Genomic DNA, 19,998 nt, shown 5'->3' with positions numbered 1-19,998 from the left:
CAGGCAGAAGGAAGTGGTGGCTGCTGTAGAGACTCCTCCTCCTTGGGTACATTGGTGGATGCATCAGGAGCAGGCCACTTCGGCCTCAGCTGGAAGGGGTCCGCTTCCCAATCATCAGAGGGAAAGAACTTGAAGGGCAACTGGGTTGGAGTGGCTGGCCTGGTGACTGCGGCCACCCACTCTTCTCGCAGGCCCCGGACTGGCGTGTATTCCATTATCTCACCCACCTCCAGGGAATGGAACTTTTTGTGTAGATATGACCACTGTACAGCTCGCCGGTTTATGAGGATGGTATAGCCGGTGTGGCAATCAATGAGAGTACCATAACCTCTGACCTTGTCGAACTTAACCACTGTTGCTCTGCGACATTCCAAGGGCTTCTCCCCTTCTCGGGGATGATCCCACTTGCGAATGAAGAGTGCCTTCATCTCTTTGGTGTTCTCTTGGTAGCGGATCCTTTACTCAAGAGGCAGATGTACATGCTTGGGGGCATGAAGTTCTCGGTGTCGGGCCTTTAGTTTGTCCATTAAGTCAGCTATTTCGGCCTCTTGATGGGCCCTTTCTTGCTGTGCCTTAGGAACCGATGGGAGGGGCTTCCCAGGCAGGGGTTGAAGCACATCATGCATGTATTGTATGAAGTCAGGTTCATCCCCAAAGACCCATTGGGGCAATTTTGGTGAGCACGGTCGTGCATTCTGCATGGCGGACAGGGGTATTTCTGGCTCAGAGCTGGTGGAGGAAGAGAAAGCTGCCTCTGATGGGGTTCTTGCAGAGGATTCCTCCGTCAGGATCTCAGCCCACGAACCCCAAGTGCGGTGATGAGGGGACAGTCTCACCGGTGAAGGAGTTCCAGGAGTCCCTGCAGTGTCCCCTGGAGGGGTATCTTGCCAGTCGTCGTCATCATCGGGCAGTGGGGGAAGATTGCATACCCCCTCTTCATCCAATGACAACCGCTGCAAACGGTTGGCAAGATTGTGGAACAGCTGGGTTGCGAACTTTCCTTTATTCTGTGCCATCTTCGTGCGCATGTCATGTGGAATGCTGCTCTCTGCCATGTCTGTACCTTCCGGCTCTCCTTCGTTCAGACTGAAGAGGTCGCTGTGCAGGGTTCCCTTTATACTGGGCTTCACCAAAATGGCTGCCGGCTGGAAACAACAACTGTGATTTTAAATTCCCTTTCGGCTGTGACACACTCACTTGATGTGACATAGCGCGGGCTTTCTTCGCGTGCTTTTCCTGGCAGTGGTTTAACTCTTGCACTGCTGACCGGACCACAGGATCGTAACATACATTCATTCCTTACTTTACATATTCCTGCAACAATAAAATTTTTGCCTCCCCCTTACTTTTCGCGTGTGCTCTCTGCACGTGTGACCATATGCAATCTTCCGTACAATTATATGGTGCTCCATAACACATTAATACAGTCTTTTATACAGGGGGAGTACACTTTACTTGGTGGCAACAGCTGGAGGCACACACCCATATCCTGTTCGTAAGAAGCCAAAAAGCTATGTGATAGCCTGGGGGATGTAGGGTATTGGGAGTATAGCTGTGCAGTAATTAAAGGGTGCTTGTTAACCCTTACTATTCGTGATGCCAGGGTGAGGGCTCCTCAATAATGCTTTTCCTACCGCCACCCTTCCAAAGAGTGATAGGGAGGTAGATGATAAGAATAGATTGGCCACAACCGGAGAGTTTCTGAAACAGTATTAACTTTTACTGAAGGTTTTCTGCAAGCTTCAATAGTACAACAGTCTCTGAGCTTAACAGCAGCTTTCCTTGGAGATTGACAAAGGTTGGGACTTTAGCATTTAGAGTCTTTTAGCACTATGCGTTGTTCCACTGGATTTAGGGGTTAGTTGCGGTCCAGTAGTCACGCTAGCATTAGCGGGGATTTAGATGTGAATTCGCGGTTTTGGTTCCGCTGAGGTCAGCAGGTTTTTGAGGCCTAGCGTGTCTTTGAAAGTTGCGTAGCACTGTCCTGTTAGTCCGGCATCCACGAGAGCAGCAACCCAAGAGAGCGATAATTGGACGCAGCTCCCTTATATGGGCAGGGGCTGGACTAATGCTAATTGGTCCATACTGATGTCAATCACCATTACAGAGATTGTGGGTAACACGTGACCCAAGGACCTCCTAAGGTCCTACTAAAAACCATAGAGGTTACTAGAAGGTCCTGCGACGCTGAACAAGGTAAGTACTATACATTACTATAGAATATATATAATTCTTAAATATATACATTTATTATTAAAGATAGACTTTAGGAGAGGTGACTAGGGGCTGTCCCACCTGAGGAACCCTACCTGAACGTAGTTACTCTGACTTTGGGGACCTCTACACTAGGTACGGTATGCAATACGGTACCGGGACACCATATAAGTGAAGATTATTATTTTAACTGTTTAATGCAGAGAGCACGTTTAACCATTGTAAGTCCGTCTACTGTATGAAAGTGTTGAAAAAAGTACATTTCCTGTATTTTCAAAGGCCTGTATCATAGTTACATAGTTACATGGTTACATAGTTAGTACGGTCGAAAAAAGACATATGTCCATCAAGTTCAACCAGGGAATTAAGGGGTAGGGGTGTGGCGCGATATTGGGGAAGGGATGGGATTTTATATTTCTTCATAAGCATTAATGTTATTTTGTTCCAGGAATGTATCTAATCCTGTTTTAAAGCTTTTTAAAGTTTTAATTTTTCCTGCTGTGACCAGTTCCTGAGGTAGACTGTTCCATAAGTTCACAGTTCTCATGGTAAAGAAGGCGTGTCGCCCCTTGAGACTAAACTTTTTCTACTTCAGATGGAGGGAGTGCCCCCTCGTCCTTTGGGGGGGTTTAACCTGGAACAGTTTTTCTCCATATTTTTTGTATGGGCCATTAATATACTTATATACGTTTATCATATCCCCCTTAAACGTCTCTTCTCAAGACTAAACAATTGTAACTCCTTTAATCGCTCCTCAGAGCTAAGATGTTCCATGCCTCATATTAGTTTAGTCGCGCGTCTCTGCACCCTTTCCAGCTCCACAGTGTCCCTTTTATGTACAGGCGAACAAAACTGAACAGCATATTCCAGGTGAGGCCGTACCAATGCTTTATAAAGGGGGAGTATTATGTCCCTGTCCCTTGAGTCCATGCCTCTTTTGATACATGACAATATCCTGCTGGCTTTGGAAGCAGCAGCCTTACATTGCATGCTATTCTGTAGTCTGTGATCTACAAGTACACCCAGATCCTTCTCTACCAGTGACTCTGCCAGTTTGTTCCCCCCTAAGACATACGACGCATGCAGGTTATTAGTACCCAGATGCATTACTTTACATTTATCCACATTGAACTTCATTTGCCAAGTGGATGCCCAGACACTTAGTCTATGTATATAGAAAGCATGCGGGCTCAGCATCATACACAAAGGGGTGCTATTAAGCGTACCAAATAACAATAACTACACAAAAAGAGAAAGAGATACGCAATATAATGCACACCCACAATAACTGTAATCCAAAAAGTATATCTTTATTACATATAAATGGTACAAAAAGCAGACAATACAGTTAAAATCAATTAAAAAAGGCCCAATTGGCCACTGCACAAACGAGGGGGGGGGGGGGGGGGGAACCCCCTACCAAAAAGAAGGGGAGAAACCCCACCCAGGGCACCTGCCTCCACAAATACTCAGGTTATCAATCTATCATACAACCAGAATGTTAAATCAATACAGTCCTGTCCCCACAACACCAATAATATGTATACAACCTGAATATCCTCAGTATATAGCACAGGGGACTGGTAGTAAAGGACAATAGATGGAGGAGTAATACGGCAGGTGCCCCCCTAAAAACCCCATGCGTTCCTTTGCCCGTCGGCAACTTCCTCAGGGGTGTTCTAAACTTCACGGATACCAGCTCTAGCTGGGCACACACTTACGGATCTCCTACCTCTGAGGAAGTTGTCGACGGGCAATGGAACGCGTGGGGTTTTTAGGGGGGCACCTGTCATCCAAGTCATCTTGTAACCTATACACATCCTCTATAGACTGTACCGTGCTGCAAAGCTTGGTGTCATCTGCAAAGATAGAAACAGAGCTGTTAATACCATCCTCTATATCATTGATAAATAAATTAAACAACAGAGGGCCCAGTACTGAACCTTGGGGTACACCACTAATTACCGGGGACCAATCAGAGTACGAATCATTGACCACCACTCTCTGGGTACGATCCATGAGCCAGTGTTCAATCCAGTTACAAACTAAAATTTCCAAACCTAAAGACCTTAACTTACCTGTCAGAAGTCTATGAGGGACAGTATCAAATGCTTTAGCAAAATCCAGAAACACTATATCCACAGCCATTCCTCTGTCAAGGCTTCTACTCACCTCTTCATAAAAGCAAATTAGATTGGTTTGACAACTTCTATCCTTAGTAAACCCATGCTGGTTATCACTTATAATACAATTATCCCCTATGTATTCCTGTATGTAATCCCTTATAAGTCCTTCAAACAATTTACCCACAATGCACGTTAAACTTACCGGTCTATAGTTTCTTGGGGAAGACCTAGAGCCCTTTTTGAAGATTGGCACCACATTCGCCTTGCGCCAGTCCCCTGGCACAATACCAGACACCAGAGAATCTCTAAATATCATGAACAGGGGTACAGATATTACTGAACTTACCTCTCTAAGAACTCTTGGGTGCAATCCATCTGGCCCTGGAGATTTGCTTACATTTATATTACTTAACTTACCTTGTACCATCTCTACATTAAGCCAGTTCAGTACATTACATGATGTGTTACCAGCACTGACCTGGCCAATGTCAGCTCCTTTTTCCATAGTGTATACAGAACTAAAGAACCCATTCAGTAGCTTCGCCTTCTCTTGATCGCCCGTGACCACCTCCCCATTATCATTATTAAGGGGTCCTACATGCTCTGTCCTTGGTTTTTTTGCATTTATATATCTAAAAAAATATTTAGGATTAGTTTTGCTTTCTTTGGCCACCTGTCTCTTGTTTTGAATTTTTGCTGTTTTTATTACATATTTACGGATTTTATTAAGCTCTTTGTACTGTTTAAATGTTATAGCTGACCCATCAGATTTGAATTTTTTGAAGGCTATTTTTGTTGTTGTTTATTGCTCTTTTAACATAATTTGTCAGCCATGTAGGATTTAGTTTTAGTCATTTATATTTGTTCCCCTTTGGTATATATTTAGCTGTATAGTTATTTAGAGTTGATTTAAAGATGTCCCATTTACCTTCTGTATCAGTATTTGAGAACACCTCCCCCCAGTCTATGTCCTGTAGTGTAGCCCTCAGCCCAGGGAAGTTTGCCTTTTTAAAGTTATATGTTTTTGCCTTCCCCGCCTGTCTTTGTTTTCTACATTTTAAGTCAAAAGTAACTATATTGTGGTCGCTATTACCAAGGTTTTCCCGCACAGTTACATTACCAACCAGCTCTGCGTTGTTGGAAATGATCAGATCCAACAAGGCATCACTTCTTGTTGGGTCCTCCACAAACTGGCCCATAAAATTATCCTGCAATAAATGTAGGAATTGTCGCCCCTTTGTAGTTTTAGCCAACCCCGGACCCCAATCTATATCTGGATAGTTAAAATCTCCCATTATTATCACTGTACCTGCCCGGGCGGCCCTCTCTATTTGTTTATGAAGTCGAACTTCTATCTCTTCAGTGATATTAGGGGGTCTGTAGATTACACCAAGTATTATTTTTTCAGTATTTCCCTCCTTTTGTAATTCTACCCACAGTGATTCCACCTCCTCAGAATCATCACACACTATGGCATCCTTCACACTGACTTTCATACCACTTGTGACATACAGACAGACTCCACCACCTTTTCTGTTCATTCTATCCTTGCGAAACAATGTAAACCCCTGCAGATTGACAGCCCAGTCATGCGAGGAGTCCAGCCATGTCCCAGTGACCCCAACTATATCAATATGTTCCTCCAGTATCAAGGCCTCAAGCTCCCCAATTTTATTTGCTAGGCTTCTGGCATTTGTGAACATACACTTTACATTTCCATCCTTTATGTTATTGGGGTTAATGGGATTCAAGGGTGTAACTTTTATTTTCCTATGAAGCCTATTCCTATTAACTATTCTAACCCCTCTCTCCGCTCCACCCCCAGGTACATTTATAATTCCCACCTCTCTATCTACACTATCTTCCTCCTCTTTGCTGTAGGTTCCCTCCCCCCAAGTCCCTAGTTTAAACACTCCTCGACCCTTCTAGCCATCTTCTCCCCAAGCAAAGCTGCACCCTCCCCATTGAGGTGCAGCCCGTCCCTACGTTAGAGACGGTAACCGACAGCGAAGTCAGCCCAGTTCTCCATGAACCCAAACCCTTCCTTCCTACACCAGCTTCTGAGCCACTTGTTTACCTCCCTGATCTCCCGCTGCCTCTCTGGTGCGGCTCGTGGTACTGGTAGTATTTCAGAAAATACTACCTTGGAGGTCCTTGCCTTAAGCTTGCGGCCTAAGTCCCTGAAATCATTTTTAAGGACTAGTGTTGAGCGGCATAGGCCATATTCGAATCGCGAATAATCGTGAATATATGGACGAATATTCGTCATATATTCGCGAATATTCGCATATTTGTAATATTCTCGTTTTATTTTCGCATATGCGAATATTCGCGTATGCGTAAATTAGCATATACGAAAATTTGGAATATGCAAAAATTAGCATATGCAAATTTTCGCATACGCGAAAAAACGCACGCCAGTCTCACACAGTAGTATTAGAGCCTTCTTTATACCACACAAGCTGGAAGCAGAGAGGGGTGATCACTGTGATGTGTACTGTGAAAAAAAAACACGAATATTCGTAATTACGAATATATAGCGCTATATTCACGAACATTCGCGAATTCGCGAATATGCGATATTCGCGAATAAAATTCGTATTGCGAATATTCGCGAGCAACACTATTAAGGACACTCCACCTACCTCTTACTTTGTCATTGGTGCCAATATGTACCATGACTGCTGGGTCCTCTCCAGCCCCGCCCAGCAACCTGTCAATCCGATCCGCGATGTGCCGAACTCGTGCGCCAGGCAGACAACACACTGTTCGGCGATCCCGGTCTTTGTGACAGATTGCCCTGTCTGTCCCCCTAATAATTGAGTCCCCCACCACTAGTACCTGTCTGGCCTACCCTGTACTCCTCCCTCCCTCCTTACTGGAGCAGACACCCCCTGGCGGTCAGAGGCGGTATCCTGCTGCAGTTCTGATAGCTCTGTAATGGCATCCCCCTCATCTGCCAAGCGGGCAAACTTGTTGGGGTGTGCCAGTTCAGGACTAGCCTCCCTGACACTTTTTCCCCCTACCCCTCTTTCTAACTGTAACCCAGCTAACTGCCTGACTGTCCTGCAACTCCGTCCCACTGTCCTCCCCCACCTCTATTCCGGAGAGTGCCTGCTCAGTGAGCAGGAGACTCCTCTCCATATTGTTAATGCTTCTCATTGTTGCCAGTCACCCCTCTAGATGAAGGATCTGGGCTTCCAAACGGACAACTAGCACACATCTCGCATAACAATATGCACTCTCAAACTGTTGTTCAAGGATTGCATACATTGAACAGGATGTACATTGGACTGCATTTTCCAACATGGAGGCCATCTAGTTATGGGGATTTCACAAATGTATAGGCAAAAACAGACAGTCAAAATTACACTTAAAATTTTTTGTAGACCTTGTGGGTTCAGAAATTAACACTCACAGCGATCTCAACCTCCTGCTTTCAAACTCCTGTTTTTGAAACTCCTCTTTCACGCCCCCTTTTACACAGCAACACTCAGAAGAGCAAGCTCTCAATAAGATTTATACACCTGTGCCCAATCTACTCCTCCTCCCCCTAGAGGTGGAACAGAGAAAAAAATAAAATAAAGGAAAAAGGGTGTTTAAACTCTAACAGTTATCCCACTATGTGCAAGAGAGAAAGACTTACCCAAAATATGAATGTGGACTATAGGCAGTCGCACCCACTCCACAGATTCACTCCGCACAACAGATAATCACAGTTTTTGAAACTCCTCTTTCACGCCCCCTCTTACACAGCAACACTCAGAAGAGCAAGCTCTCAATAAGAGTCCCAAGCTAAGATTTATACACCTGTGCCCAATCTACTCCTCCTCCCCCTAGAGGTGGAACAGAGAAAAAAAAAATCTGTTTACTTACTTATGTCTTTCCCTTGGGTGTGTCTTCTAGGCTTCTCAGTAAACTCCTCCCTTGTTGTTGTGTTTTGATATTGTCACGATGCCGGCTGGCAGGTAGTGGACCCTCTGTGCCAGAGAGGGATTGGCGTGGACCGTGCTAGTGGACCGGTTCTAAGCCACTACTGGTTTTCACCAGAGCCCGCCGCAAAGCGGGATGGTCTTGCTGCGGCGGTAGTGACCAGGTCGTATCCACTAGCAACGGCTCACCTCTCCGGCTGCTGAAGATAGGCGCGGTACAAGGGAGTAGGCAGAAGCAAGGTCGGACGTAGCAGAAGGTCGGGGCAGGCAGCAAGGATCGTAGTCAGGGGCAACGGCAGAAGGTCTGGAAACACAGGCAAGGAACACACAAGGAACGCTTTCACTGGCACTAAGGCAACAAGATCCGGCAAGGGAGTGCAAGGGAAGTGAGGTAATATAGGGAAGTGCACAGGTGAAAACCCTAATTGGAACCACTGCGCCAATCAGCGGCGCAGTGGCCCTTTAAATCGCAGAGACCCGGCGCGCGCGCGCCCTAGGGAGCGGGGCCGCGCGCGCCGGGACAGAACAGACGGGGAGCGAGTCAGGTAGGGGAGCCGGGGTGCGCATCGCGAGCGGGCGCTACCCGCATCGCGAATCGCATCCCGGCTGGCAGCAGGATCGCAGCGCCCCGGGTCAGAGGACGTGACCGGAGCGCTGCAGCGGAGGGAGTGAAGCGAGCGCTCCGGGGAGGAGCGGGGACCCGGAGCGCTCGGCGTAACAGTACCCCCCCCCTTGGGTCTCCCCCTCTTCTTGGAGCCTGAGAACCTGAGGAGCAGACTTTTGTCAAGGATGTTGTCCTCAGGTTCCCAGGATCTCTCTTCAGGACCACAACCCTCCCAGTCTACTAAAAAAAAATTTTTCCCTCTGACCTTTTTGGCAGCCAAAATTTCCTTGACCGAGAAGACGTCCGAGGAGCCGGAAACAGGAGTGGGAGGAACAGATTTGGGAGAAAAACGGTTGAGGATGAGTGGTTTGAGAAGAGAGACGTGAAAGGCATTAGGGATACGAAGAGAAGGAGGAAGAAGAAGTTTATAAGAGACAGGATTAATTTGACACAAAATTTTGAAAGGACCAAGATAGCGTGGTCCCAACTTGTAGCTAGGGACACGGAAGCGGACATATTTAGCGGAGAGCCATACCTTGTCTCCAGGGGAAAAAACGGGGGGAGCTCTTCTTTTCTTATCCGCGAACCTCTTCATGCGTGAAGAAGCCTGTAAGAGAGAATTTTGGGTCTCTCTCCATATAATGGAAAGGTCACGAGAAATTTCATCCACAGCGGGCAGACCAGAGGGCAAGGGGGTAGGGAGGGGGGGAAGAGGGTGACGGCCGTACACCACGAAAAATGGGGATTTGGAGGAAGATTCAGAGACCCTGAAGTTATACGAAAATTCGGCCCATGGAAGGAGATCTGCCCAGTCATCCTGGCGGGAGGAAACAAAATGTCGCAAATAATCACCCAGGATCTGGTTAATTCTTTCTACTTGTCCATTGGACTGGGGATGATATGCAGAGGAAAAATTTAATTTAATCTTGAGTTGTTTACAGAGAGCCCTCCAGAATTTAGACACGAATTGGACCCCTCTATCCGAGACAATCTGCGTAGGCAACCCGTGAAGACGAAAAATGTGTACAAAAAATTGTTTAGCCAACTGAGGCGCAGAAGGAAGACCAGGAAGAGGGATGAAATGTGCCATTTTGGAGAATCGATCAACGACCACCCAAATAACGGTGTTGCCACGGGAAGGGGGTAAATCAGTAATAAAATCCATACCAATCAGAGACCAAGGCTGTTCGGGGACAGGCAGAGGATGAAGAAAACCAGCGGGCTTCTGGCGAGGAGTCTTATCCCGGGCACAGATAGTGCAGGCACGCACAAAGTCCCCAACATCCGTCTCCAGAGTCGGCCACCAATAGAAGCGGGAGATGAGTTGCACAGATTTCTTGATGCCCGCATGACCTGCGAGATGGGAGGAGTGACCCCATTTGAGGATTCCGAGGCGTTGGCGTGGAGAAACAAAGGTCTTTCCTGGAGGAGTCTGCCTGATGGAGGCAGGAGAAGTGGAGATCAGGCAGTCAGGTGGAATGATGTGTTGCGGAGGGAGATCAACTTCTGAGGCATCCGAGGAACGAGAGAGAGCATCGGCCCTAATGTTCTTATCGGCAGGACGAAAGTGAATCTCAAAATTAAATCGGGCAAAGAACAGAGACCACCGGGCCTGGCGAGGATTCAGCCGTTGGGCCGACTGGAGGTAGGAGAGGTTCTTGTGGTCGGTGTAGATAATAACAGGAAATCTTGATCCCTCCAGCAGATGCCTCCATTCCTCAAGTGCTAATTTAATGGCTAGAAGCTCTCGATCCCCGATGGAGTAGTTCCTCTCCGCTGGAGAGAAGGTCCTAGAGAAAAAACCACAAGTGACAGCATGCCCGGAAGGATTTTTTTGTAGAAGAACAGCTCCAGCTCCTACTGAGGAGGCATCAACCTCCAATAGGAAGGGTTTGGAAGGGTCAGGTCTGGAGAGCACGGGAGCCGAAGAAAAGGCAGACTTGAGTCGTTTAAAGGAGTCTTCTGCTTGAGGAGGCCAGGACTTGGGATCAGCATTTTTCTTGGTTAAAGCCACGATAGGAGCCACAATGGTAGAAAAATGTGGAATAAATTGCCTGTAATAATTGGCGAACCCCAAAAAGCGTTGGATAGCACGGAGTCCGGAGGGGCGTGGCCAATTTAAGACGGCCGAGAGTTTGTCTGGATCCATCTGTAGTCCCTGGCCAGAGACCAAATATCCTAGAAAAGGAAGAGATTGGCATTCAAACAGACATTTCTCAATTTTGGCATAGAGTTGGTTGTCACGAAGTCTCTGAAGAACCATACGGACATGCTGGCGGTGTTCTTCTAGATTGGCAGAAAAAATTAGGATATCGTCCAGATATACCACAACACAGGAGTATAACAGATCACGAAAAATTTCATTGACAAAGTCTTGGAAGACGGCAGGGGCATTGCACAGTCCAAAGGGCATGACCAGATACTCAAAGTGTCCATCTCTGGTGTTAAATGCCGTTTTCCACTCGTCCCCCTCTCTGATGCGGATGAGGTTATAGGCGCCTCTTAAGTCCAATTTAGTGAAGATGTGGGCACCTTGGAGGCGATCAAAGAGTTCAGAGATGAGGGGTAAGGGGTAGCGGTTCTTAACCGTGATTTTATTAAGACCGCGGTAGTCAATGCAAGGACGTAGGGAGCCATCTTTTTTGGACACAAAGAAAAATCCGGCTCCGGCAGGAGAGGAGGATTTACGGATAAAGCCCTTTTTTAGATTCTCCTGGACGTATTCGGACATGGCAAGAGTCTCTGGGGCAGAGAGAGGATAAATTCTGCCCCGGGGTGGAGTAGTACCCGGGAGGAGGTCGATAGGGCAATCATAAGGCCTGTGAGGAGGTAGAGTCTCAGCTTGTTTTTTGCAGAAAACATCCGCGAAGTCCATATAGGCCTTAGGGAGACCGGTTACTGGAGGAACCACAGAGTTACGGCAAGGGTTACTGGGAACCGGTTTTAGACAGTTCTTGGAACAAGAGGACCCCCAACTCTTGATCTCCCCAGTGGACCAATCCAGGGTTGGGGAATGAAGTTGAAGCCAGGGAAGTCCAAGGAGAATCTCCGAGGTGCAATTGGGGAGGACCAAAAGTTCAATCCTCTCATGATGAGATCCGATGCTCATAAGAAGGGGCTCCGTGCGGAAACGTATGGTACAGTCCAATCTTTCATTATTTACACAATTGATGTAGAGGGGTCTGGCGAGACTGGTCACTGGAATGTTGAACCTGTTGACGAGAGAGGCCAAAATAAAATTTCCTGCAGATCCAGAGTCCAAGAAGGCCACTGTAGAGAAGGAGAAGGCAGAGGCAGACATCCGTACAGGCACAGTAAGACGTGGAGAAGCAGAGTAGACATCAAGGACTGTCTCACCTTTGTGCGGAGTCAGCGTACGTCTTTCCAGGCGGGGAGGACGGATAGGACAATCCCTCAGGAAGTGTTCGGTACTAGCACAGTACAGGCAGAGGTTCTCCATACGGCGTCGTGTCCTCTCTTGAGGTGTCAGGCAAGACCGGTCGACCTGCATAGCCTCCACGGCGGGAGGCACAGGAACAGATTGCAGGGGACCAGAGGAGAGAGGAGCCGAGGAGACGAAACGTCTCGTGCGAACAGAGTCCATATCTTGGCGGAGTTCCTGACGCCTTTCAGAAAAACGCATGTCAATGCGAGTGGCTAGGTGAATAAGTTCATGTAGATTAGCAGGAATTTCTCGTGCGGCCAGAACATCTTTAATGTTGCTGGATAGGCCTTTTTTGAAGGTCGCGCAGAGGGCCTCATTATTCCAGGACAATTCTGAAGCAAGTGTACGGAATTGTACGGCATACTCGCCAACGGAAGAATTACCCTGGACCAGGTTCAACAGGGCAGTCTCAGCAGAAGAGGCTCGGGCAGGTTCCTCAAAGACACTTCGGATTTCCGAGAAGAAGGAGTGTACAGAGGCAGTGACGGGGTCATTGCGGTCCCAGAGCGGTGTGGCCCATGACAGGGCTTTTCCGGACAGAAGACTGACTACGAAAGCCACCTTAGACCTTTCAGTGGGAAACAGGTCCGACATCATCTCCAGATGCAGGGAACATTGGGAAAGAAAGCCACGGCAAAACTTAGAGTCCCCATCAAATTTATCCGGCAAGGATAAGCGTATCCCAGGAGCGGCCACTCGCTGCGGAGGAGGTGCAGGAGCTGGCGGAGGAGATGACTGCTGAAGCTGTGGTAGCAACTGTTGTAGCATAACGGTCAGTTGAGACAGCTGTTGGCCTTGTTGCGCTATCTGTTGTGACTGCTGGGCGACCACCGTGGTGAGGTCAGCGACAACTGGCAGAGGAACTTCAGCGGGATCCATGGCCGGATCTACTGTCACGATGCCGGCTGGCAGGTAGTGGACCCTCTGTGCCAGAGAGGGATTGGCGTGGACCGTGCTAGTGGACCGGTTCTAAGCCACTACTGGTTTTCACCAGAGCCCGCCGCAAAGCGGGATGGTCTTGCTGCGGCGGTAGTGACCAGGTCGTATCCACTAGCAACGGCTCACCTCTCCGGCTGCTGAAGATAGGCGCGGTACAAGGGAGTAGGCAGAAGCAAGGTCGGACGTAGCAGAAGGTCGGGGCAGGCAGCAAGGATCGTAGTCAGGGGCAACGGCAGAAGGTCTGGAAACACAGGCAAGGAACACACAAGGAACGCTTTCACTGGCACTAAGGCAACAAGATCCGGCAAGGGAGTGCAAGGGAAGTGAGGTAATATAGGGAAGTGCACAGGTGAAAACCCTAATTGGAACCACTGCGCCAATCAGCGGCGCAGTGGCCCTTTAAATCGCAGAGACCCGGCGCGCGCGCGCCCTAGGGAGCGGGGCCGCGCGCGCCGGGACAGAACAGACGGGGAGCGAGTCAGGTAGGGGAGCCGGGGTGCGCATCGCGAGCGGGCGCTACCCGCATCGCGAATCGCATCCCGGCTGGCAGCAGGATCGCAGCGCCCCGGGTCAGAGGACGTGACCGGAGCGCTGCAGCGGAGGGAGTGAAGCGAGCGCTCCGGGGAGGAGCGGGGACCCGGAGCGCTCGGCGTAACAGATATGTCTGTGACACATATTTATTGCGTGCGACACAAATTTCTATATGCAATTGCGACTGTCACAGATCCATGGCGGGATAAAAGAGGTAATTTGAAATCAGCCTGTAGCGCTCTGATTAGGCAAAGGACCATGGTAAGATTTTGATACCTGACAAAATAGCTAATTTAAGGGAAAACACAAGTCTTAATCTTAAAAAATGGGCACAAACACAATCCCAGTTGCTATCACACTATGTAAAACACTACTTGAATATATATATACATATATATATATAGAGAGAGAGAGATACATATATATATATATATATAGAGAGAGAGAGAGAGAGAGAGAGAGAGAGAGAGAGAGAGAGAGAGAGAGAGAGAGAAAGATTTACAAAAACCTGTCCAGATAAAAAGTTCCCCAGTTGCCCATAGCAACCAATCCGATCGCTTTTTTCATTGTTGACAAGGCCTCTGCAAAAAGAAAGGAGCGATCTGATTGGTTGCTATGGGCAACTTTTCCTCAGGGCAGGTTTACTAAAATCTCCCTCAGAGAGAGAGACACAGAACATAAGATATACACAACATCAAGGCTGTAGGTGAGTGTGTGTGTGTGTGTGGGGGGGGGGGGGGGGGTTAGGTTACATTAAACAAACAAATTCTAAAAGGATAACATGTTTTGAATGTGCGAACACTTTGACCTGACTCTTTGTCCATTTTTTCATATAACAGGAAGTTGATTTGTTACCTAGCCTAATTTGTGTAGTTGTTGAACAACATGACAATGCTATGAGGAGACGTAGAAGACCACATAGACGGCAGCGGCCCTTTGGTCCACGATTAACTTTGGATAATTTCTTAGAGGAGGTTCATCGTTCTTTCCGTTTAAATAAGCCAGCCATTTTGGAGCTTATGCAGCAAATAGAAGAACAAATTGAGCCACCAACACAATGCTCACAAGCCGTAACAGGACTAACTAAACTACTTTCAGAACTATATTTTTTAAGCACTGGAATATATCAACATTGTTCGGCCTCCAGATTTGGCGTAAGCCAACCTTTTTTTTCCAGAATCCTAGGTCAGGTGCTGCGAGTTGCGCATCATTACATCAAGTTCCCTGAAACACCACAGGAACTTCAAAGTTATAAAGAGGACTTTTTTAGTATTGCAGGCATGCCCAATATTGTTGGTTTGATCGATTGCACACATGTGGAACTAATACCACCAGCAAGATCCGAAAGAGCATATCGCAATAGAAAAATGTATCGGTCCATTAATGTACTTATAGTAGTGTGTCCATACATGTATATTATCGATATAGTTCCCAACTACCCTGGCTCATGCCATGATGCTTTTATCCTAAGAAATACGGAGATTTATTCGAGATTTGAAAGAGGCGTATATGGAGAATCATGTATCCTAGGTAAAGGTGTAGTAATGTGTTAAGATTTTAAAAATGAGATTTTCACAATGAGGATTTAGCATTATATTCCTGAACATTAAAGTAACATACATTTGTCGAATTATCCACTATCCTTTGCAAAATGTAAAATTTTGTAGAGTAGACATCTTACATTTTATTTTAGACTAGTACACTTCTTGAGTCCTATGCTTTTGTTAAAATGAATTTGGATTATCCACTTTGGCAAAATGTTTTATGTTGGTAGAACTAATGTTGTCTGTTTCTAAACGAGATGACAATGGATATCGGCTTAGTCGCTGGCTACTAACGCCATATTTGAATCCACAATCTAGAGCAGAAGAACGCTTTAATCGGTCACATAAAAGAACAAGATCCATGATCGAGCGGACAATTGGGCTATTGAAAAGCAGATTTCGATGTCTGGACATCACAGGGGGTGCTTTGTTGTATAAACCACAAAGAGTGTGTGAAATTATAATCGCATGCAGTATTCTACATAATATTGCCCAAAAACATAACCTGTCTGATGATGTTGCCGATGATTTAAGAAAAGAAATTGGTGCAAGCCCTGCAATTGAAGAGGTTGACCAAGCTTCTCAAGCTGTGCGACAACACATAACACAAACCTTAAAGACAACACATAACACAACACATAACACAAACCTTTTTTTGGACCTTAAAGACCATTTATAAATAAAAATGTATTTGTGTGAGTCAAAAGGTTTTGTACTATTTTGTTTTTAAACAGTTTCCTTAATTAAAATTATTCATGTAATGTAAAAATTAAAAAAAAAAAAAAAAAAGTTATGAGCTTGGTTGCTCCATTGATTTAAATATTTTTTTTAAATTAACAAAAAAAAATTATAATAATCACCCAAGCATTCAATACTTTATTAATAAAAGTGTTTAGCTGTACAAAATGTTTTCCAGTTATAAACCAAGTCACTTTCACACAAAACACAATGGTTAACAGTCCCTTGTTATAAATAACTCCATTTTTGGAATTCCACTCGTTTTTGTGTGAGGCAAACTCAAACTTTTTCTCGAGTGATTTTATAAGTACTCCGAGTAATTTTTAGTTTTTGTCGGTAAAACACCCGTCGGAAGCAACTATGGCCTCCTTTAAGCAGGAAATAACTAAGGTGTTCCAGGCCTTTCTGCAGGCTCACTTTCTGCAGGAGGAGGACACCATTCTGGCACCTTCCATGCAGCCCTCTGTGTCTGCACCCCAGAGTTCTTCATCTTCTGTTGGCACCAAGGCCTCTTCTGACCAGCAGATGGCTGAAGTTGCCAATTTGGAAGAGGATTCGGAAGAGGATGGCGATGATGTAGGGGATGGAGAGAGTTGTGGCCCCAAGAAGAATTGCTTTACACAAGAGGAAAAGCATCTCCTTGTTGTAGAGGTAAAACATTTTTTGTTTTTATGTTGTAGGGTACATATTCAATTTAACGTTTTCTTTTTTGTAATTGGCATTATATACTGGTGCATTAACACCACATTTCTCCATGGCCCGTATCCGGCTGTGAGATGGTTAAGCCAGGCGCTCCCGTATCCCAGCTATACACAGCCCCCATCTCATTCCTTTGACTGATCCTACTGGAGTAGACAGTGACTTCTGTCAGATCATTGTTTAATGTCCGGTCATAAAACCGGATATGGGCCAAAAATTATCCAACAAGAGTCACTATCTGACTGGTCGGCTCATTTCAAGGAATTAGATGGGGGCCGGGTCTGGATGGTATACATGAGCGCCCGTTTGACTATCTTCCAGCTGAATCCGGGCCCTGTAAGTGAGAAACGTGTTGTGAAGCCAGCTTTAGCTGGTGTGGGGCCCTGTAATTTTGTATGAATGTGTCGTGTTTTAATAGTGCATGATTTTGCTTTTACAACGCCACCTTAAACAACAAGTCTTATGGCCGACATTACCCAACAGAATTTCCACTTTCCGCAGGTTAGGGGATAAGTTTTATATCACTGTGGGTCCTAGCGCTGGGGCCATCCCCGCGATTATCTTGCACCACGACCCCTCCATATATCTCTATGTGAGATTTACGAACGGCTCTCCCATGCAGATATACTGAGGGGGCGTGGCAGCCCCGCTTCGTGCGTGGGTCGTGATGCGCCACTTTGTCAGAGAACTTTGGCTCCATACAGACGATCACGGGAGGCAACATCGCTCGGACCCCCCGCGATCAAATAAGTTATCCCCTATCCTGCCTATAGGGGATACATGTATAGGTAAGGTAGGCCACGAGACTTCTTGGTAAGAGGAAATCTGTCATCAGTATCAACTAATATGCCATACAGGCTTGTAGTGCGGGTGATACTGATCAAAATGATACTTTAAATGTCCTGAATTGTCCAGCCATTGCGCTGCTTATCTTTTTCTGTAAATGAGGTCCTTGGGGCATGGGAGCTAGGCGAGCTCCTCTTATCAGGTCCCATTACTTCGGACAGTAGGACGCCCCCTTGACTTGATTGATGGGCCATGTCATGGCTCTGCTCTGTCTGTTCATTGAGCAGAACGATGATGCGGCCAGTCAATAAAGCCAAGGGGGCGTCCCTGCCGGCCTAAGTAACAGGACCTGGTAAGAGGACATCCCCGCTCAGGGGAGTACTTACGGCCGTGGCGGTGACTAGTTTATAACTTCATATCTTCACCATCCCTGGGGTCAGGAGTGTCCCCCAGGGATGGTGAGGATAAAGATTTTACTCTATATAACGCTTTGCCAAGCCTTATATAGGGTAAAATCTGATGATTGGTTCCCTTTAAGGCACATCCTTCTTCTCCAGATACATTTGTTTGTGTGTTTCAGAGTGTTTTTTTTTCCCCTTTTTACTAGCTTAACACTGTCTTCTTTCTTGGTTTCCTTTTTAATAAATATATTTTTCACTGTTGTGATAGGTTAGAGCAAAGTATGATCTTATCTGTGGTCGTTTGAGTGAGAGGCTTCCTAAAGAACACAAGCGAAAAATCTGGAATGACATATGTGGCAAAATAAATGCACTTGGAGTGCAGAAGTGAACCATACACGAATTGCAGAGGAAGTGGTATGATTGTTGCAGCCAAGTCAAAGACAAATTAATGAAGATTGAACAGTCCGCAAAAAAAACTGGTGGAAGACCTGCCTGTAAAATCCGTCTGAATCAAACAGAGGAGATTGTGGTTGACACATTTAACAAAGAGCAGATCAGGGGGATTGGCCGCTCTGATGTCCTTGGTGGTGTTGAAGGTGAGTTATCTTCTCTTATTTTTATTTTTTTTAAACAACTTTGGCCTGCTTCATGTTAGTTTAGGCTCTTTTCTTGGCCTTCTTGTTCAACTAGCAAGGAGAGCACTAGACCTTTAAAGGGTTATTCCAGGCAAAACCTTTTTTATATATATCAACTGGCTCCAGAAAGTTAAACAGATTTGTAAATTACTTCTATTAAAAAAATCTTAATCCTTCCAATAGTTATTAGCTTCTGAAGTTTTCTGTCTAACTGCTCAATGATGATGTCACGTCCCGGGAGCTGTGCATGATGGGAGAATATCCCCATAGGAACTGCACAACTCCCGGGACGTGAGTCATCAGAGAGCAGTTAGACAGAAAACAACAATTCAACTTCAGAAGCTAATAACTATTGGAAGGATTAAGATTTTTTAATAGAAATAATTTACAAATCTGTTTAACTTTCCGGAGCCAGTTGATATATAAAAAAAAGTTTTGGCCTGGAATACCCCTTTAACATCCATCCTATTATTTTGTGTTTTATGGTTGATGTGAGACATTTATTGCCCTTATCGGGGACCAACGATCACATTTAACCCTATCTACCGCTTTGCAAAGCGTTATATATAGGGTAAAATCTTTATCCTCACCATCCCTGGTGGATGCTCCTGCCCCCAGGGATGGTGAGAGGATATGAACTTACCAACTAGTGACCTCCGTAAGTAGTCCCCTGGAGGGGAGCTCCTTTCACCTACTCCAGGTTTTCGGCCGTCAGCGACACCCCCTCCGCTTGATTGACTTGCTGCGTCATTGCTCTTCTCTGTCTGTTCAGTGAGCAGAGCGATGACATGGCCCGTCAATCAAGCGGAGGGGGCATCGCTGCCGGACAAAGAACTGGACTAGGTGAGAGGAGTTCCCCGCCCAGGGGACTAATTATGGTTGTGGCGGTGACTAGTTCACCAGTGATTGAAATGCTTCTATCCAGTATATATTTTTTGCAATGTGTAGTTATGCTTGTAGAAATAGGACAATTTTTAAATTTCAAATGCTGGATACATTACTATATTTTTTCTTTAGTTATTTTGTACATGTTTTTCCACACTACTCTTTTTGGCCACCTTTCACTGTGTCTGTAGATTGTTGGTTTTAGTTTGCAATACCCAGGTAACAAGCATGAAGGTCAAAAACTTTTCACACACACTAAACTGTGTCCTCTTTAACAGCTTAAACAAATGCAATATAATTTGCAAAATAAGCATATAAATAACCTTATAAATTTTTTTTACATTTCTAAATACATGTGCAGATTAAATTTTATGAGTTTACCATAGTAAACAATCAGATTGCTTCTTTCATATTTTCAAAGGCCTTTGAAAAATGTAAGAAGTGATCTGGTTGGTTGTTATGAGAAACTGCACCACTCTTTCTCTACACAAGCTAGGCAAAATCTCTCAATTAGTAACA

This window comes from Hyla sarda, chromosome 3 (assembly GCF_029499605.1).
Source record: "Hyla sarda isolate aHylSar1 chromosome 3, aHylSar1.hap1, whole genome shotgun sequence".
In the NCBI taxonomy this organism is placed as follows: Eukaryota; Metazoa; Chordata; class Amphibia; order Anura; family Hylidae; genus Hyla; species Hyla sarda.
Note: the sequence above shows the minus strand (reverse complement) of the source record.